The sequence below is a fragment of the Ranitomeya variabilis genome, chromosome 1 (genome assembly GCF_051348905.1).
Source record: "Ranitomeya variabilis isolate aRanVar5 chromosome 1, aRanVar5.hap1, whole genome shotgun sequence".
NCBI lineage: Eukaryota > Metazoa > Chordata > Amphibia > Anura > Dendrobatidae > Ranitomeya > Ranitomeya variabilis.
This window is the reverse complement of record NC_135232.1, coordinates 1052238266-1052260475: the sequence shown is the minus strand read 5'-3', so window position 1 is coordinate 1052260475 and position 22210 is coordinate 1052238266. Positions and strand designations below refer to the sequence as shown.

Below are 22210 nucleotides of genomic sequence, written 5' to 3'. Positions count from 1 at the left end.
ACCGCAGCTGGGTGAGTATAATATAACCTGTTTTTCTTATCTTTCAGGATACATCGGGGGCTTATCTACAGCATTACTTAATGCTGAAGGCGGTGGCCGCAGCTTATAGGCGGGGTGACAGATTCCCTTTAAGGCTGCGTTCACACATGCTCATGTCCTAAAATCGCAGCAGCCTCAACCACTAAAGGTACCTTCACACGAAACGACATTATAACGATATCGCTAGCAATCCGTGACGTTGCAGCGTCCTCGCTAGCGATATCGTTTCGTTTGACACGCAGCAGCGATCAGGATCCTGCTGTGATGTCGCTGGTCGCTGAATAAAGTCCAGAACTTTATTTGGTCGTCCGATCGCTGTGTATCGTTGTGTTTGAAAGCAAAAGCAACGATACCAGCGATATTTTACACTGGTAACCAGGGTAAACATCGGGTTACTAAGCGCAGGGCCGCGCTTAGTTACCCGATGTTTACCCTGGTTACTAGCGTAAAATGTAAAAAAAACAAACAGCACATACTCACATTGCGTCCCCTGCAGTCTGCTTCCTCCTCTGACTCAGCGCCGCAAAGTGAAAGTGAAAGCAGCACAGCGGTGACGTCACCGCTCTGCTCTCACTGTACGGCGCTCAGTCAGTCAGGAAGTGGACGCAGGGGGACGTGAATGTAAGTATGTGCTGTTTGTTTTTTTTAGATTTTACGCTGGTAACCAGGGTAAACATCGGGTTACTAAGCGCGGCCCTGCGCTTAGTTACCCGATGTTTACCCTGGTTACCAGGGGACCTCGGCATAGTTGATCGCTGGAGAGCGGTCTGTGTGACAGCTCTCCAGCGACCAAACAGCGACGCTGCAGCGATCGACATCGTTGTCGCTATCGCTGCAGCGTCGCTTCGTGTGAAGGTACCTTAACTCCTCATTGAAGGATCACTTAATATTGCAGGGAAACAGATGTTTTGTTCCCAAATCTGCTCAATAGATGTTATGAGTAGTGATGAGCGCGTGTACTCATTGCTCAGGTGGTCTCCGAGTATGTGTTAGTGTTCGGAGATTTAGTTTTCATCACCTCAGCTGAATGATTTACAGCTACTACCCAGGCTGAGTACATGTGGGGGTTGCCCGGTACTAGGGAATCCCCACATGTGCTCAGCTTGTCTAGTAGCCGCAAATCATGCTGCTGAGGCAATGAAAACTTAATCTCCGAGTAGTTACAAATACTCGGGAGACCACCCGAGCAAGTCCGAAAAAACCCGAGCAACGAGTACACTCGCTCATCACTAGTTATGAGTCCACACGATTTTACAGGTGAAACCGCTTTTCTGCAAAATTAAGTGATGTTATGTGTGAACACAACCCAATACTGCAGTCACACTCTCTTACCTTAATGCCAATATCAAGTTACCACGGGACATGCGAGAGTAAGGGTACCGTCACACAGTGCCATTTTCATCGCTACGACGGCACGATTCGTGACGTTCCAGCGATGCATTTACGATATCGTTGTGTCTGACACGCAGCAGCGATCCGGATCCCCGCTGAGAATCGTACGTCGTAGCAGATCGTTTGAAACTTTCTTTCGTCGTCTAGTGTCCCGCTGTGGCGGCATGATTGCATTGTGTGACACAGGTTGTATACGATGTGCGCACAGTAACCAACGGCTTCTACATCGCAAATACGTCATGAAATTATCGCTCCAGCGCAGTGTATTGCAACGTGTGACCGCAGTCTACGACGCTGGAGCGATAATTATACGACGCTGCAATGTCACGAATCGTGCCGTCGTAGCGATGAAAATGGCACTGTGTGACGGTACCCTAAGGCTCTATGCTCCCTGTTACTCAACCATATGCTTAAAGGGTTATTCCTAAAATAACACGTTCTCCCCCTTACACAGGATTGGAGATAACATGCTCCTAATCAGTAGCAGTTCGCCCTCTGGGACCCTCCCAATTGTGATACTAGGAACCTAAAAATTGGCTCTTCAGTGCCAGGTCCTGAATGGAGTAAAGGCGCACATGCTGGAGCTCCACTGTCACGCACAGTGTAGAAAAGACTAAGTGCAAAATGAAGGGATGAGGGGAAGGGAGCACAAGACTATGGAAGGGGAGAGTGGAGACCCCTAGGCAGATCTAAAGTCACCCTGTCTGCCCTAAACGTCCCTATATAGGTTCTGCACCTAATCCCGCTTGACCCTGGTGATAAGCCCTACTTAGGCAATGACAAGGTGAAACTAGTCGATCCTCACTACCACTAAAGACAGCTGGGATAAATGAACAAGGGGAACACTTATCTTGAGTAAACTCAGATGTAGCACAGACGTACTCCAGCAAAACCAAAGAGGAAGATAGCCAACCTCTATAGCTCCAACCTTCAACAGGGGAAAATGGAAATATCACAGACGATTCCCAGCAGCAGGCTAGGAGTCTATAAACACCCAGGTCCAGGTGTGTCAATTAGAGCTGGAGAATGGTTGCCACCGGGTCAAAGAGTCAGAAGGGTTAAAGAAGTTGTCTGCAAGGCCAAACGCAGAGACCTTTCGCAGATAGATGCAGTGCGACCGTCTGCAGCCTGACACACCTGTGACATCTACTCCATTCACTATCAATGGGAGCGTTGGAAATAGCCAAGTACTACGCTCTGCTTTCTCAGTCAGTCCCATAAACAATGAATCCAAGAAGGGAAAAAATAAATAAATAAGATCATATACCATGTGGCAAGTAAATAACATAGGGTACTTAATTAATACTATTTTGATCATCTACTATATAATTGTCTAAGGGTCACTTCCGTCTGTCTGTCTTTCTGTCTGTCATGGATATTCATTGGTCGCGGCCTCTGTCTGTCATGGAATCCAAGTCGCTGATTGGTCGTTGCAAAACGCCCACGACCAATCAGCGACGGGCACAGTCCGGCGGCAAAATGGCCGTTCTTTCCTCCTCGCAGTCAGTGCCCGCTCCATACTCCCCTCCAGTCAGCCCTCACACAGGGTTAATGCCAGCGTTACCATAACGCGGTGTAACGCATTCCGGTTACGCAGCTATTAACCCTGTGTGACCAAATCTTTACTATTGATGCTGCGTATGCAGCATCAATAGTAAAAAGATCTAATGTTACAAATAAGAATTAAAAAAAAAAGTTATTCTCACCTTCCGTCGCGGCTGTCCTCGGCAGTGCAAGCGGCAGGTTCCGGTGCCACGTAGTATTTGTCTGCTATATACTACATGGCTCCTATATACTACGTGGCCTGTGCTATATACTATGTGGCTGCTATATACATACATACATACATATTCTAGAATACCTGATGCGTTAGAATCGAGCCACCATCTAGTAAAAGCATAAAAGCCATCCTACCATGACAGGGTGACCCACTGGGATGGCCCTAACCTGTCTCTAGTATACTTATGTTGTTTGACACAAGATAAGGTTTTAAGACTAGAGACAGGTTAGGACCATCCCGATGGGTCACCTTGTCAAGGTAGGATGGCTTTTATGACTTTCTTATAAAAATAGCGTTAACTAAGTATTCTACGTTATTTACATGTACTATTAGTATTTACTTGCTGTAGGGTATATGCTCGTTTATTTGTAGGGTTTGTTTGTGAAATGGCCACAACAACTTCTTACACTCTGCATGTATACCAACTTATAGTCTAGCTCAGTATTTTAGTTTTTGCCATAGACAACGAATGAAGCAGAGGTCGGGCATTTGCACCTTTGCTCTGTCAGGATGGGGCTGCAGATGCCCGTACGGGGAGGGGTCCCAAAGACCCAATCTCAGGATCGCTGAGGCTTCTCAATGGTCAGACCCCCAGTGATCAACCCTATCTCCAATATTATGTATTGCTTTTTGGGAATAACCCTGCCAGATAAATTAGAAATGTTGCCGGCTGATACATTACATGTACCCTTCACCTAAAGGAGGCCAGTAGAGTGTTGTTAGGCCGATGCCATGCTGATAGATGTCAGTATACCTTTTTTCTGAGATTTAAAAAAAAACTATAGAAAGGGGGTAATCACAAAGTAGAATACTGTTTAGGATACATTTTTTCACAAGATTAATACATCATGAGCGTACACCTTGAACGCGGTGTATACACAGCCTGTAACTGCAGGATCTGCCTGGAGGTGCCCAGCAGACATTACACTGGAGATCTTCATGAAACTGCCAAGATCATTCACTTTTTAAAACTTCAATAGTTTGTAGCAGTAAAAAAAAAAAAAATAATGCAATTTCCCAGTAATCCTGCACTTTCCCTCCAGGAATCGTCAGCTTATATCGTTAGCATTACATACACACAGGCTATATGATATCTGCACGGTGTGACAGCCTGTGTGTACAGGAGACAGAATCCAGGCATTGGGATATGGCAGCCTGTACTCCGCTCCTGACTCCTGCAGAGAAGCTTCTGAGGCTGCGTAATTCCTCGCAGGCCTGCATGGTTTTATTCCATTCAATCTCACATCTAATAAACTCTGATGAGAACGTATTTAGGAATAGTCTTCACAATTGGAGGGAGGGAGGGAGGGAGGGGGGGTGAGTGCCCTTATTGAATATTCTCTTTTTTAACTTGAATATCTACAAATATCTGGGAATTTGTCTGCAGTGCTGGATTCCGGATCTTCACAGCATTTGTCACAGTTTGTGATTATATTGATCGCTATCCTCCGGTTGTCAGCGAGGCTTCAACGCAAGTGTTAAATGTCAGCGTGACTTATATCTCGCTACCTTCTTATGTACCGACTGTGCTCTGCCAGAGTACAGATGTCACTGAGCGCAGCTCCGCAGGAAGCCGCAGACTTCTACTATACAAATATTTCAGGGTTGCTCTCTGTGTGGCATCTATGGAGAAGACGCCAGTAGTTGCCATTTTTTGCAAGTTTATCGTACTTATGAACTGAACATACAGGTTTATCCAGTCTTAGTAAATCAGATAGTTGCTTAAATAACAATACCTAAAAAATAAATACAATATTAATTTCAGGGGGACCCAATGATAAAATACGCAATCCTTTATTCTGTCCCTCTGAATTGCCGTGCAGATCTATCAGACAACGGCATATTTCAGTCTCTGGTGGAAAAGCTCTTCTGTCTGACTGGTGTATAGGACACAGGGCTCACATAACAGAGCACATAGAAAGCTTCAGCCTCCGAGACCACCAGACCACTGTGTAAGAGGGGCTCATGACGGCAGCGCTATGGCCGGATTATGTCCATGAAGACTTGTGCTCACAGATCGGCTGCTACAGACCACCACGCCTGCAAGCTTCGGTGTTGGAGATCTGCACTTGAGCACTTAGTGGTATCCAACTTCTGACAGATGACAGAAAAATTAAGTATCAGTAGTTGTAAGGTATAGTCCCACACCTGGCTCCATGCAAAATTCATGGGGGACTGCGAAAATAAAAGGACACCCTGTTCTTTATCTTTGTTGCAAATGTCAGAAGTTGTGATCCGTGAGGGTCCGAATGCTAAAAAAAGAAAAAAAAAAAAAAAAGTTGTGCTGCCAAATCCATTCAGGTCAACTTTTCTAAAATGAAGATTATGGGCAAAGTAAGACCAGTACCTTATATTTAGGAGGCCAAGAAAAAGTGAATGGGAGCAAACATGGGGTCTGAAGCAGCACGAGGCTGAAGCACATTCTTCAGTAGTAGTACGACCTACTGCACTTAAAGGGAATCTGCATCAAGTTTTTGCCACGTAATCTGACAGCAGTATAATATAGAGACAGAGACCCTGATCCCAGCGATGTATCACTTACTGGGCTGCTTAGTGTACTTTTGATCATTTCCTGCTGATAAAACAGTGACTATCGCTACAAGACTAGCAAACCTGCTGCTTGTAGTCATCCATACTCATGAGCTCTGTATAACTGCCTCCACCACTGATTGTACAGAACCCAGCATTCATAGCACTGCTAGATCTGCAGCAGAGAAAACACTGATCTTATGAAAATGACAGCAAGCAGCCCAGTAAGTGATACAGCATTAGAATCAGGGTCTCTCCCCCAACATTACGATGCTCTTAATAGCAAAAGCCTGGTGAAAGATTTAATTGAATTGAATGAGGCTAAGATGCAATGCCAGATACAGGCAAGGGTGGCGCTGTTCCGATTAACAACAAAAAAAGACAAAACTATTACGCAAACATTGATCAATGACATGCTTCATTTTTAGTGTAATATAGACCACAATGGCTGGCCAGGGAGTTATGGGCAATGAGTTTGTGTAGGACAGTGCAGTTTAGGAAGCTGCCATGTCAGGAGTAAGTTATACAGTGACCCTTTAAAGAACAATTCAATAGAAGTTGACTTTAAATGACAAGACGTGATTTTGTTGATGTTTTATTCCCTCCATTTATTATGTATCCAAAACCCTCTATTATTAACAGACATAATAAAAAGGGAGCAGGCGGCCATGTATCTCAAAGTCGCAGGATCAAAAGAAAAATACCAGATTCAGACAATGACTGCATTAGATCAGGAACTGTTTTTTTTTTTTGGGGGGGGGGTTACATATTTTAGGCAAGTTGTAGCCCTCGAAGTCCGGCCGAATGTTGCTGAAGTGCCAGGGAGCGCGCACAATGGCGTTAGGGCACCGATTAGGCGACATTCACACATTCAGTATTTGATCAGTATTTTACCTCAGTATTTATAAGCTAAAACCAAGAGTGGGACAATCAGAGGAAAAGTATAATAGAAACATGTCACCACTTCTGTATTATCACCCACTCCTGGCTTTGGCTTACAAATACTGAGGTAAAAAACTCACTAAATACTCACCGTGTGAGCATGGGCTTATTGTCACATGCATTCAGTGCTGAAGCAGCAAAATAAAGGACAGATTTTGAGGCTGGCATGGACATGCTCGGGCCTGGAGGACATGTGCTGCCCTGTCCTGCAGTCTTTTTGTTGTGTGCCTCATTACAACACTCAATAATTACTCCTCAATCAAGCTTGTAATCCGGGGAGCGGCAGCAAGGGCCAGTTCAGATGGGCACATAAGCGGGAACCCGAATATGCAACTCTACATGAAGATCAGTTCCCTTGAAAAAGTTATTTCCACGATCAGGATGCAGCAGCGTTTATAGACACTTCCCCAAAACGCAGCTATATCCTGATCGTGGGCACACAGCCTAAGGGGTTTTTCCATTTGCATAACAGGATCCAATTCTGTTTTTCTATGCTAAAAACAGGGGATGACACAAGCAGAAGTATAGAGCGACACATGACAACATCGAATCCAATGCAAAAACAGAGAAAAAGGGATAGCCCTGGTAAAATGATACACGATTGTTAAAGGGTGAGTCAGAGCAGTCTCACGCTATCACTTACAGTCGCAGATGTCCACTTTAAAGGAGCACTCCAAGCTACTTTTTTTTTTTCTTATTGCCCCATCCATTAGCCATTATTATTATTAAAGTGTGTACACTATAATACTTACACACTGCCGTCTTCTACAGTTTCCAGCGGTGCCCGGGTCCACTACTGCATCATGTAACTGTGGCTGTGACCAGACGGCTCACGCAGCATCTTCAGTGTGAAATCTAAATCACTTTTTCAATATAGGTCTAGAAGACTCCTTACAAGGCTCTCATAGGCTTACATTAAGAATTAAGGCAGGGTGTGAACAGCCAAGAAAAAGCTGTGGTCAAAAAATGCAGGACCAGAGCAGTGCTGGAAACGGCGGCAGAGAGTGATGGGTATGTATTTTTTATGCACACACATCGCTAACAGAAGGGGCACTAGGAAGGCTTGTTCATTGCTCATCTAAGCAGGATAGTGATCATTGAATTATCCACAACTAATAGTCCTCTAAACAGGTGATGAGCTGTAACATGATATTCTATGTACACACACACCGGTACTGACAAACATTCTCTGCTCATAGAATTCAGGTTCACCCATCTAAACAAGCCATTATGTCATGTAATGGCCATGGAGGGCTGGTTTAAATGGCCACTAATGTAGCTGTCACAGTGGACAGCGCTTCCTGTTGTGTAGAGTGCACATTTCAGCCGTCATCTTATCACCAGTGACAGTATGTGATGCAGCTTCTCACCCTACATGTCACAGCACACTCCCCCCTCCTTAAAAGTGGCCGATGTGCTACAGTCAATCAGCAGATTTCTATCTGGGAGGTACATTACACTATCATTGGAGATTTCCTAAGAACGCCTATTTTTTACTAATGGTGCAGTGCAAACAGGCTGATGATCAGTTGACGAACGATGTTTTCGTTCTGTCAGGGGAAAGGGTTTTTAGCTCTCATACAAATCATCCTTCTCGGCAGCACATCGTCCTGTGGAAATAGGACCTGTGCTGCTGAGAACAGCGAGTCTGTGCGCAGAAGGATCTACTGATGGCTCTGCGCGTCTCATGGGCGACTACTTCTCTAAACGGGCTATTAGGCAACCGATCTTGTTGGGTAAGCGAGTACTACATTTTTCTTGCACTTGCCTATTATAAAGCAACAGGTCCGGCTAGGTGGTTGAAAAAAAAAAAAAAAAAAAAAAAAGGAAATCAGATATAAATAAAATAAATGTGTAGGATGATACAATAACATCTGTTCCATTGGAAAAAAAATAAGATGACAACCACTAAAAGAAAAAAAATGCTGCTAATTTCAATACAAGCAAAAATAAAAATAAAAAAATTGTGCAAATATACACAAAAAAAGTTTTTTAGTCTTTGAGATTAAGTTGATGCACTATGTGACAGGTGTGTACGGAGGTGAGCGTACAGTGTGCCGGTTACTGTCACGGAGGCGTTAACACCGCATCCATTCTGATACATGGGGAAATGGAGTTTACAATGTCTGTAATCTCCACAAGTGTACACACAGCAGAGCGTAAATGCGGGAAAAGAGACACAAACCCCCATCAGGCACATCCCTAACATCATGTCATACGCAAAGAGATTTGCTGCGGATTTTCGAGGTGGATTACGGTGGATTACCCACTGGGAATCTGCACAGACGAAAAATAAACAAGAATAAAAATTTACAGATGTTTAAAACTTAAAAAAGTTTTCCAAATTTGGATAACCCCTTCCCCAGCAGCAGTTTTTTTTGTTTGTTTGTTTGTTTTTAGAAAAAAAAGGGCATTAATCACCCTCACCGGGTCCAGTGCAGAGTCTGCACCGCTGAACCCAGTGTCTGTTATTGTCTACTGCCGGTAACAGTTCTGCAGCTTGTACCGTTAACTCAGGCAGAGCTGCCGACGTCAGTCACCGGTCGCAGACGTCAGTCACCGGCCGCAGAGCCGCCGACAAGGCGTGAACCCTACAGACAATAGCAGGCACTGGAGACTCAGTGCTGGACCTGGGGAAAAACCTTTTAAGCTGACAATTTCCTTGAGATGGGGTTGTTCTGGAGCAGCCGAAAACAGCCACCACATGGGGGTGTTCTGGCTCTATAGACAGGTAACTTCCGGCACTACAAAACCTGCCATCATCTAATTAGTGGGTGTCTGACAACTGCAGCCCCACCAATCGTTGACCCATCAGTAATAAGTTTTGGACGAGCCCTTTAAGGCTGCTTTCACACTAGCGTCGGTACGGGGCCGTCGCGCTGCGTCGGCCCGACGCATGCTGTGAAAAAAAAATGCCCGACGTAGGCAGCGGAAGCAGTCTTACGACGCTTCCGCTGCCCCATTGTAGGGTCCGGGGAGGAGGGGGCGGAGTTTCGGCCGCGCATGCGCGGTCGAAAATGGCAGACTCGACGCACAAAAAAAGTTACATGTAACTTTTTTTGTGGAGGCGGTCCGCCAAAACACAACACGTGTGGCACTGCGTCGAAATGCGTCACTAATAAAAGTCTATGGAGAAAAAACGCATCCTGCGGGCAACTTTGCAGGATGCGTTTTTCTCCACAATGACGCATTGCGACGTGCAGTGCACGACGCTTGTGTGAAAGTAGCCTAAGATGCGCTACATTCATCGCAGTTGCTGATTGCGGATGATATCTTGTGTATCCTTAAATTGTCTAATCTAAACATACACCACCTATTAGTAGGTTCACTTTTAAAATCATCTTGAAAAGCAGGAACATTTTGAACAATGGAGCAGATCAATGTCAAATGTGGTGATTTTACATTTAAACACACAATTCATAGAAGTATCATAGAAGTGGGGCACAAAGTGTCCAAACCCGTCACACACTTAGGGTATGTGCACACGTCAGGATTTCTTGCAGAAATTTTCCTGACAAAATCCGGACATTTCTGCCAGAAATCTGTATGCGGTTTTTTGCGTGGTTTTTTTTGTGGATTTTATGCGTTTTTTTCCTGACACTCCAATTTCATGGGAAATCTGCAAAAAAAAACCGCAAAAATAATGAACATGTTGCTTCTTTTTCCGGAATGCGTTTTTTTTGCGGAAAAAAACGCAACATTTGCACAAAAAATGCGGAATGCATTCTAAATGATCGGATGCATAATGTATGCGTTTTTTATGCGGTATTATAGAGTTTTTATTGGGGAAATCTGCAAAAAAAAATGCAAAAATTCCTGAAGAAATCCTGACGTGTGTGCACATACCCTAAAAGTAAGCCAGAATTCTGCTCAGTAAATCAGACTCAGGATATATTGCATACAGCGCAGCAACATGACTGCAATGTCTGCCGAGGGTGGTAAAAGATTCTCCCAAAATATAAATGACAGCGGTTGTCCACTCAAAGCATTGATGACCTATTAACTGGAGAAGTCATCGATGTATCACATTGGAGGCAGCCCGATACCCTGCGGCCCGATAGATCACCCATTACAAGCAGGGCCGGACTGGCCATCGGGCAGTTCTGGCAAATGCCAGAAGGGCCGGTGGCTATAGTGGGCCGCTCGAGTGTGCCGCTGTCGCTGCACTCCCCCCGCTGTCAGAGCACTCCCAGCCCCGCATTCAACTATACCGGCGTCATAGACGCCGGTACAGTTGAATGCAATGATGGAGGAGAGAGCGTCTGCTGATGATCCCTCTCCCATCATTCCCCGCTCTGCCTGCCGCTGACACTGCGGGTGCGCGATGACGTCATATCATCGCGCACCTGCTGTGTGACCGGGCAGACTGCAGCTGCTGAGTCTGGAGCCAGGAGCAGCGCGGGGCACGAGGAGAGGTGAGTAGAGTGTTTTTTGTTTTTTATTATTATTATATATCAATGAGTGATAACTGGATTGTGGGGCTATTGGGGCTGTGCTGCATTACATTCTATGGGGGCTGTGCTGCACTACATTCTATGGGGGCTGTGCTGCACTACATTCTATGGGGGCTGTGCTGCACTACATTCTATGGGGGCTGTGCTGCACTACATTCTATGGGGGCTGTGCTGCACTACATTCTATGGGGGCTGTGCTGCACTACATTCTATGGGGGCTGTGCTGCACTACATTCTATGGGGGCTGTGCTGCACTACATTCTATGGGGGCTGTGCTGCACTACATTCTATGGGGGCTGTGCTGCACTACATTCTATGGGGGCTGTGCTGCACTACATTCTATGGGGGCTGTGCTGCATTACATTCTATGGGGGCTGTGCTGCATTACATTCTATGGGGGCTGTGCTGCATTACATTCTATGGGGGCTGTGCTGCATTACATTCTATGGGGGCTGTGCTGCATTACATTCTATGGGGGCTGTGCTGCATTACATTCTATGGGGGCTGTGCTGCATTACATTCTATGGGGGCTGTGCTGCATTACATTCTATGGGGGCTGTGCTGCATTACATTCTATGGGGGCTGGCTGCATTACATTCTATGGGGGCTGTGCTGCATTACATTCTATGGGGACTGAGTTGTAATGCTGGATACAGCTGTAATTATATGTTATATAGTCGTGTTACACTCCCCTCACTTCTTGTAACCTACAAGTGTACAAAGATGTTATACAGTCACCATGTGACAAGTGGGCCTGTGTAAGTTCAAATGCCATGGCTGAATTTTAGTCCCAGTCCGGCCCTGATTACAAGCACCGGCAGAGGACGGATACAAACACATGGAACAAACTGCACAACTCCATTCTGTGTAGTGGCTGCTGCCGAGTGCTGCAGAACGCGCAGATATTGGTGATCTGATATCTAAATCAATATATTCTGACTGTTCCACCCAGTGGAAGTAAATAAGGATTGTAACAATATGGAAAACGTCCGTGGAATTTAAGGCCATGTTGTGAATATTTACATTTGTAGGCTACCCAATGTGTCAGATTTCCACTTTTTATACATGCGGCCCCCCAAACATCTGGACACAATCGCTTGTCTGTATGTGGCTGCTCAGACACATAGATAAATGGCGCTCAGCTCGGGGGCGAGGACACGTGTTGCACTATGTGGCCATCTCTTGGGCAACTATACAATCGGGGGAACAGGATCCCTTAATCCCAGTTTGAAACTCAGGAAAGGAGTGTACATGAGTTAAAAGGAATCCGTCAGCAGGTTTTACTATGTAATTTGTGAGCAGTCTGGTGTAGGGACAGAGAACTGGATTTAAGCCACATACAGTGCCTTGCGAAAGTATTCGGCTCCCTGGAACTATTCAACCTTTTCCCGCATATCATGCTTCACACATAAAGATACCAAATGTAAATTTTTGTTGAAGAATCAACAACAAGTGGAACACAATTATGAAGTTGAGCGAAATGTATTGGTTATTTTAAATTTTTGTGGAAAGTCAAAAACTGAAAAGTGGGGCGTGCAATATTATTCGGCCCCTTTACTTTCAGTGCAGCCAACTAAGGCCGGTTTCACACGTCAGTGGCTCCGGTACGTGAGGTGACAGTTTCCTCCCGTACCGGAGACACTGACACACGTAGACCCATAAAAATCAATGCATCTGTTCAGATGTCATTGATTTTGTGCGGACCGTGTGCGGACCGTGTCTCCGTGTGCCAAACACGGAGACATGTCAGTGTTCGTGGGAGCGCACGGATTACACGGACCCAATAGAGTCAATGGGTCCGTGTAAAACACGCACCTCACACGGACATTCTCCGTCTGGGGTCCGTGTGGCGTGCCGGAGACAGCGCTACAGTAAGCGCTGTCCCCCCCACATGGTGCTGAAGCCGCCATTCATATGTTCCCTGTAGCACCGTTTGCTACAGAGAAAATATGAATGATAGTGTTTAAACTAAAGATCCATGTGTCCGCCGCCCCCCCACCCCCTGTGCGCCCCCCCCGCTGGTCAGAAAATACTTATCCGGGTCCCCCGTCGGCTGTCGCTCCTTCCTGGTCTGGCCGCGCCTCCTACTGTATGCGGCCGATTACACTCATGAATATGTGGCTCCACCTCCAATAGGGGCGGAGCCGCCTATTCATGAGTGTAAATGAGCGGCCCCACGTGACCGCATACAGTAAGCCGCGGCCAGACCAGGAAGGAGCGACTGCCGACGGGGGATCCGGGTGAGTATTTTCTGACCAGCGGGGGGGGCGCACAGGGGGTGGGGGGGCGGCGGACACATGGATCTTTATTTTAAACACTATTCTTCATATTTTCCCTGCAGCAAACGTTGCTGCAGGGATGATATGAATCGCAGCTTCAGCACCATGCAGAGTGGGTACCACACGCTCCGTGTGGTACCCACTCGCCATACGGGCGGCACACGTGTGCCGCAGGTATGGCCTCCGTGAGTTCCCAGGCACACGGACACGGATAACTCCGGTACCGATTTATTCCGGTACCGGAATTATCTGGACGTGTGGGACAGCCCTTACTCCAGAAGTTCATTGTGGATCTCTGAATGATCCAATGTTGTCCTAAATGCCTAATGATGATAAATATAATCCACCTGTGTGTAATCAAGTCTCCGTATAAATGCACCTGCTCTGTGATAGTCTCAGGGTTCTGTTTGAAGCACAGAGAGCATCATGAAGACCAAGGAACACAACAGGCAGGTCCGTGATACTGTCGTGGAGAAGTTTAAAGCTGGATTTGGATACAAAATGATTTCCAAAACTTTAAACATCCCAAGGAGCATTGTGCAAGCGATCATATTGAAATGGAAGGAGTATCATACCACTGCAAATCTACCAAGACCTGGCCATCCCTCTAAACTTTCATCTCAAACAAGCAGAAGACTGATCAGAGATGCAGCCAAGAGGCCCGTGATCACTCTGGATGAACTGCAGAGATCTACAGCTGAGATGGGACAGTCTGTCCATAGGACAACAATCAGTCGTACACTGCACAAATCTGGCCTTTATGGAAGAGTGGCAAGAAGAAAGCCATTTCTCAAAGATATCCACAAAAAGTGTTGTTTAAAGTTTGCAACAAGCCACCTGGGAGACACACCAAACATGTGGAAGAAGGTGCTCTGGTCAGATGAAACCAAAATCAAACTTTTTGGCAACAATGCCAAAAGATATGTTTGGCGTAAAGGCAACACAGCTCATAACCCTGAACACCCCATCCCCACTGTCAAACATGGTGGTGGCAGCATCATGGTTTGGGCCTGCTTTTCTTCAGCAGGGACAGGGAAGATGGAAGGAGCCAAATACAGGACCATTCTTGAAGAAAACCTGTGGGAGTCTGCAAAAGACCTGAGACTGGGACGGAGATTTGTCTTCCAACAAGACAATGATCCCAAACATAAAGCAAAATCTACAATGGAATGGTTCACAAATAAACATATCCAGGTGTTAGAATGGCCAAGTCAAAGTCCAGACCTCAATCCAATTGAGAATCTGTGAAAAGAGCTGAAAACTGCTGTTCACAAACGATCTCCATCAAACCTCACTGAGCTCGAGCTGTTTGCCAAGGAAGAATGGGCAAGAATGTCAGTCTCTCAATGTACAAAACTGATAGAGACATACCCCAAGCGACTTGCAGCTGTAATCGCAGCAAAAGGTGCAACAAAGTATTAAGTTAGCGGGGCCGAATAATATTGCACGCCCGACTTTTCAGTTTTTTAATTTCCTTGAAAATGTAAAATAACCAATAAATTTCGTTCAACTTCACAATTGTGTTCCACTTGTTGATTCTTCACCAAAATGTTACATTTGGTATCTTTATGTTTGAAGCATGATATGTGGCAAAAGGTTGAAAAGTTCCAGGGGGCCGAATACTTTCACAAGGCACTGTATCTCTTAAGGTACGGTCACATTTAGCGACACTGCAGCGATCTAGACAACGATGCCGATCGCTGCAGCGTCGCTGTTTTGTCGTTGTGTGGTCACTGGAGAGCTGTCACACAGACAGCTCTCCAGCGACCAACGATGCCGAAGTCCCCGGGTAACCATCGGGTTACTAAGCGCAGGGCCGCGCTTAGTAACCCGATGTTTACCCTGGTTACCAGTGTAAATGTAAAAAAAACAAACACTACATACTTACATTCCGGTGTCTGTCGGGTCCCCCGGCATTCTGCTTCCCTGCACTGTAAGCGCCGGCCCTAAAGCAGAGCGGTGACGTCACTGCTTTACGGCCAGCCGGCGCTGACACAGTGCAGGGAAGCAGAACGCCAGGGGACCTGACAGACACCGGAATGTAAGTATGTAGTGTTTGTTTTTTTTACATTTACACTGGTAACCAGGGTAAATATCGGGTTACTAAGCGCGGCCCTGCGCTTAGTAACCCGATGTTTACCCTGGTTACCAGTGAAGACATCGCTGAATCAGCGTCACACACGCCGACTCAGCGATGTCAGCGGGTGATCCAGCGACGAAATAAGGTGCTGGCCTTCTAGCTCCGACCAACGATGTCACAGCAGGATCCTGATCGTTGCTGCGTGTCAAACACAACGATATCGCTAGCCAGGACGCTGCAGCGTCACGGATCGCTAGCGATATCGTTGTTAAGTTGTTCAGTGTGAAGGTACCTTTAATTGACTGCTTGGTGCAGTATTGATAGAATCCCTGTTTTCTCTGATGTGGCAGTGCTCTAATGCTGAGATGTGTATAACCCCACCTACGCCATTGATTGGCAGCTACCTGTGTACACTGGACACTGTCAGCTTGCTGCTAATCAGTGGCGAGAGTGGGGTTACGCTGATTAGCCGGACTACCTGGCATAAAACTCGTGGCCCTGTGTTGATAATTTCCTGCTGATAAAACTGATTGTTGAAACTACAGCACACAGCCCGATAGGCGACATATTCATGGAATCAGGCTCTCTGCCCCTACTTTATGCTACTCTCAGATTAAGTAGTAGAAACCTGCTTACAGATTCCCTTCAAGTGGGTCATAAACATTAGATAACTGTCGGCTAATAACACGGTCTATCAACCTCCATCGCACACAGACATGATGAAACTAGAGGAGCATGAATGTGTTCTTAGTAGGTAGAGGGGAGAAGCTCCTACTGCTGCAGAGATCTGATAATCCCTGAGAACAAAAGGATCGGCCAGATGAAATGAGGCATACCCCGATTCTCATCTCCTCAGGGGAGAGCCCCCATTCACACTAGACGGGGGGCTCGGCAGACTAACATCTAATGTGATTAGCTTTGGTAGCCATATATGAATTCTGCACTGTCCAATGTGGCTTATATGAATTGTGAGAACACCCATGGTCTTCGGTGGAGACCCTCATGCCTGGATGGGCTCCTCATTGCTGGCAATGCTAACTGTAGGAGAAGAGGACCCCTGATCTCCAGATTGTGGCACCTGAGAAGTCATTGAGTCTAATGAGGCAAACACAGTCCAAAAGTATTTGGAGCCGGGTCCTGGAGCCCAGAGAAGCAACAAAGGTCCCGCTGCCCCACATGAGAAGACCAGGACTTTTAAAGACCCTTGATGTTGGGGCTCTGTTGTAGATTTGGGGCCCACGAGTTGCACGTTATGCAGCTGCCGTCAGTCATAGAGATTACCTGCACTGTGAATGAGACCTGAGAGGAAAGCTCCACATCATTACGGTTACTGAGTACTAAACATTAGTCACGGAAGTCACAGTCCAAATAAGAAAGGTTCAGCCACCACCGCAGTCAGACAGGCCCCCGGAGGCAACAAGTCATTACCAACAAGTCAATAACCGGAAACCAGGAGGACAATGTGATCACAGTGTGAGGAGCACAAGCCAGATAATGATTATAGGGAGCAGATACCGGGACATGATCAGAGTCTGAAGAACGCTCAGGAAAGTCTGCTCAGCCCCGCTCCAGGCCGCAAGGCATCATTGATGGTCTCCACCATGGGCTCCTCTCGCCAAGAAATAGCTCTAAACCTGGACCCCCAACAATTCTACTGACATCACCATCAGACTACAGGCCAATGCCCATCACTGCCGCCCGGTGAAAGCGTTACTCCGCCAGACAGCTAACTCACACAAACATAATATGGGCTCACCGTCCACTTCAGATGGACCCAGCAGGAGAAGCGACAAGAACATTGGAGGAGTTAGAGCACTCCGTCAGTTTCCTGCTACTAAATCTGTGGATTGATATTGTACGTGTCCAGACGACCAGCGGTGGACCACGTGTGAGGCACCATGCATATGCTCCATTGTACCTGAACCAGGCAAGCCCAAGCCTAGCTACAGGATGTGTGGGCATCCACGACACCTCAGACCACCCCATAATAAATAGGGGTAGGGTCACAGGGTTAAGGCGATGTCATCAGCTGGTGGATCATAAGACTTGTCAGACCCCACAATGGAGGCCGAGTGTAGTGACAGCACTGCATGGGGCCGTGTAGCAGGCGCTAACAGGCGGCACTTTTGCTGGCATTGTTAGCGGTCACACTATAGTGGGCCCGCCGCAATATTTAGGAACCGAGCAGCACAATTCAGCCGGACTTCCTAAATCACAACGGACATTTCTAATTTACTATGTTAAAAATTTAAAAGTGTAGAGCGCGGCGGATCAGGGAGGCAGATGCAAAAGGGAGCAGCCAAAACACCTAGAAGCGCTAGTGGAAGAAGACCACCAGGAGATGGGAGATCACCTTATGTGTATAGGGGAAGCCCACCCTACTCCGGCTACTGGAGCACGGAAAGACCAGCATGTGAGAGAAAAGCTGCTGCAAAAGGGGGTCCGACAGAACCTTACTCCACTGGGAGGGAGAACTCCCCCATAGATGTCTGATCCTGCAGACCAGGGTGGAGGAGGAGGTGGCGGGGGTCTCTGGCAGATCAGCGATGCAGCCGGCTATGATCATGGTCCAGGATCTCCGTCCAGTCACTATGGGGCAGTATGTGCAGAATTAGCGCAGGTGTGCCCCCCCTGTGCTGGTGGCAGGTCACATACAGGTAGTTATCAGTGACCCCCGCCTGCAGCATTAGTGTGCGAGCTCCTGGGACCGGTGACCGCTGTACTGTGTGCTCAGTGCTGCCCCCTGTGCTGGTGGCAGGTCACATACAGGTAGTTATCAGTGACCCCCGCCTGCAGCATTAGTGTGCGAGCTCCTGGGACCGGTGACCGCTGTACCGTGTGCTCAGTGCTGCCCCCTGTGCTGATGGCAGGTCACATACAGGTAGTTATCAGTGACCCCCGCCTGCAGCATTAGTGTGCGAGCTCCTGGGACCGGTGACTGCTGTACCGTGTGCTCAGTGCTGCCCCCTGTGCTGGTGGCAGGTCACATACAGGTAGTTATCAGTGACCCCCGCCTGCAGCATTAGTGTGCGAGCTCCTGGGACCGGTGACCGCTGTACCGTGTGCTCAGTGCTGCCCCCTGTGCTGGTGGCAGGTCACATACAGGTAGTTATCAGTGACCACCGCCTGCAGCATTAGTGTGCGAGCTCCTGGGACCGGTGACTGCTGTACCGTGTGCTCAGTGCTGCCCCCTGTGCTGGTGGCAGGTCACATACAGGTAGTTATCAGTGACCACCGCCTGCAGCATTAGTGTGCGAGCTCCTGGGACCGGTGACTGCTGTACCGTGTGCTCAGTGCTGCCCCCTGTGCTGATGGCAGGTCACATACAGGTAGTTATCAGTGACCCCCGCCTGCAGCATTAGTGTGCGAGCTCCTGGGACCGGTGACCGCTGTACCGTGTGCTCAGTGCTGCCCCCTGTGCTGGTGGCAGGTCACATACAGGTAGTTATCAGTGACCACTGCCTGCAGCATTAGTGTGCGAGCTCCTGGGACCGGTGACTGCTGTTCCGTGTGCTCAGTGCTGCCCCCTGTGCTGGTGGCAGGTCACATACAGGTAGTTATCAGTGACCCCCGCCTATGGCATTAGTGTGCGAGCTCCTGGGACCGGTGACTGCTGTACCGTGTGCTCAGTGCTGCCCCCTGTGCTGGTGGCAGGTCACATACAGGTAGTTATCAGTGACCCCCGCCTGCAGCATTAGTGTGCGAGCTCCTGGGACCGGTGACCGCTGTACCGTGTGCTCAGTGCTGCCCCCTGTGCTGGTGGCAGGTCACACACAGGTAGTTATCAGTGACCCCCGCCTGCAGCATTAGTGTGCGAGCTCCTGGGACCGGTGACCGCTGTACTGTGTGCTCAGTGCTGCCCCCTGTGCTGGTGGCAGGTCACATACAGGTAGTTATCAGTGACCACCGCCTGCAGCATTAGTGTGCGAGCTCCTGGGACCGGTGACTGCTGTACTGTGTGCTCAGTGCTGCCCCCTGTGCTGGTGGCAGGTCACATACAGGTAGTTATCAGTGACCCCCGCCTGCAGCATTAGTGTGCGAGCTCCTGGGACCGGTGACTGCTGTACCGTGTGCTCAGTGCTGCCCCCTGTGCTGGTGGCAGGTCACACACAGGTAGTTATCAGTGACCCCCGCCTGCAGCATTAGTGTGCGAGCTCCTGGGACCGGTGACCGCTGTACCGTGTGCTCAGTGCTGCCCCCTGTGCTGGTGGCAGGTCACATACAGGTAGTTATCAGTGACCCCCGCCTGCAGCATTAGTGTGCGAGCTCCTGGGACCGGTGACTGCTGTACCGTGTGCTCAGTGCTGCCCCCTGTGCTGGTGGCAGGTCACACACAGGTAGTTATCAGTGACCCCCGCCTGCAGCATTAGTGTGCGAGCTCCTGGGACCGGTGACTGCTGTACCGTGTGCTCAGTGCTGCCCCCTGTGCTGGTGGCAGGTCACACACAGGTAGTTATCAGTGACCCCCGCCTGCAGCATTAGTGTGCGAGCTCCTGGGACCGGTGACTGCTGTACCGTGTGCTCAGTGCTGCCCCCTGTGCTGGTGGCAGGTCACATACAGGTAGTTATCAGTGACCACCGCCTGCAGCATTAGTGTGCGAGCTCCTGGGACCGGTGACCGCTGTACCGTGTGCTCAGTGCTGCCCCCTGTGCTGGTGGCAGGTCACATACAGGTAGTTATCAGTGACCCCCGCCTGCAGCATTAGTGTGCGAGCTCCTGGGACCGGTGACTGCTGTACTGTGTGCTCAGTGCTGCCCCCTGTGCTGGTGGCAGGTCACATACAGGTAGTTATCAGTGACCACTGCCTGCAGCATTAGTGTGCGAGCTCCTGGGACCGGTGACTGCTGTTCCGTGCAGGCTGTGCTGCCCCCCGCTGTGTGCACTCACCGGGCCGGAGAACAACGCGGGGCTCCGGATCCGATCTCCTCCGTTCTCCTCTTATCAGTACGTCCGCTGACTTTTAACCGCTGTCGCCTCCGGTTCACACCCTGCGTCGCTATCGGTGATATTTCCATCCGAGTCCAATTCCCACCCGCTCCCGCAAAATGTCCAGATTCTTTCTTTCCCACTCTCAGCCTCTCTATTCTTTTCTCTTCCCCCTCGATTCCCCGACGTTAGTTACACGCTAAACGCTCATTGGCTCGCAGGATGCGGAAGGTGGGCGTGGAAATAAAAACCGGAAAGCTTATTGGATGGCGGAGGTGTCAATATTACTAGGAGAGAGTCACCGCCTCCTTCATGTCTAAAGCTCAGCATGTCGACAGACATCAGCCTGTCAATCACAAAGCGATGTCTCCAATAACGCGTGGGATTGGCTGAAGAGGTAGAGAGGTAATGCCTCTCCAAAGGAGAGATGCAATGATCTGATTGGCTTACTGCTGAAAACATGACCCCGCCCACAGGGTATTGCATTAATGTGATTGGGTCAGAATATTAGTTTACTTGCCACTCCTTTTTATTGATTGGCTGAGCGCGGTGTCGGTATAACGCAGACTTCAGACATGTTCTACACATGTTGCTGCAGTGCCTGTGCCTCGGAGCGCTGCAGGCGGTCACCAGACCGGAGTCTGCGCACTACAGACAGCCGTACAGGGTCCGGGGGATATTGCTGGAGGTGTATGTGATGGGGGGCTGCCATTGCGAGCCCCTCTGGACGGTGTCTGTCCCGAGTCATCAGGAGACATTTGCTCCTTTTTAGTGGCTTTAGAATTTGCTTCTTGTTCTGTAGATGTTTTGCGCTACTTTTTCATTTGTCTTTCTTTTTTTTTTTAAAAGGGAACCTGTCACCTGAATTTGGCAGGTCTTTTTTGGGTCATATGGGCGGTGTTTTTGGGTCTTTTATTAACCCCTTTTTTTCCTGCTGGCCGCACGCTAGTCGTGAAATTGACTTGACGTTGATTCGCTTTCCTCCCTTGGGCAAAGTATACTGCGCGTGCGCAAAGCAATCTTGTCTTGCGCACGCGCAGTATACTTTGCCCAACTGCGGGAAAGCCGAAAACCATTAGTGCGCCGGCGCATGCGCAGTACCACGCTCCCACACAGGCGTATTTCTCTGCCCAGACACGGGCAGAGCAAAGTAATGCAGAGCGCATGTGCCGGGGCTCCGTGAGGGCCACCAGAATTGGTGAGCAATCAGTTCAGTAGACTTGTGTAAGCGTATATGGCAGGCCAGCTTGTATATAGCAGTCCCATTGTATCCCATGTGATGCATACAGCAGTTCCATTGTATCCTATGTGATGTATACCGCAGTCCCATTGTATCTTGTTATGCATACAGCAGTCCCATTGTATCCCATTTGATGTCTACAGCAGTCCCATTGTATGCTATGTGATGCATACAGCTGTCCCATTGTATCCTATGTGCAGGGGCGTAACTACCGCGGTCGCAGCGGTCGCCAGTGCGACCGGGCCCGGCAGGTCAGGGGCCCGGCAGGTCAGAGGCACCCAACACCATGTTGCAGTGCAGGAGATTTGCTATCTAATTATACTCACCTACTGCTGGCGCGGTCCCTGCTTCTTCCAGCGCTGCATATTCTTCCTGTACTGAGCGGTCACATGGTCCCGCTCATTACCGAAATGAATATGCGGCTCCACCTCTATGGGAGGTAACGGTGACCGCTCAATACAGGAAAAAGATGCAGCGCTGGAAGAAGCAGGGACGCGCAGGGACCGCGCCAGCAGTAGGTGAGTATACAGCGCTGCGCGATATTTACC

At 48.5% G+C, this 22210-nt stretch overlaps 1 protein-coding gene across 3 annotated transcripts in view; it reads right to left on the bottom strand.

The window, feature by feature from the left end:
- FRYL (FRY like transcription coactivator) overlaps positions 1-20618 on the bottom strand; it is a 332520-nt gene extending 311902 nt beyond the window's left edge. For all 3 annotated transcript variants that reach the window (XM_077279795.1, XM_077279798.1, XM_077279794.1), the window contains exon 1: positions 20384-20618. The gene's annotated coding sequence lies outside the window, so the exon portion shown is untranslated. The remainder of the gene's footprint in view (positions 1-20383) is intronic.
- Between the last annotated feature and the right edge of the window lie 1592 nt (positions 20619-22210).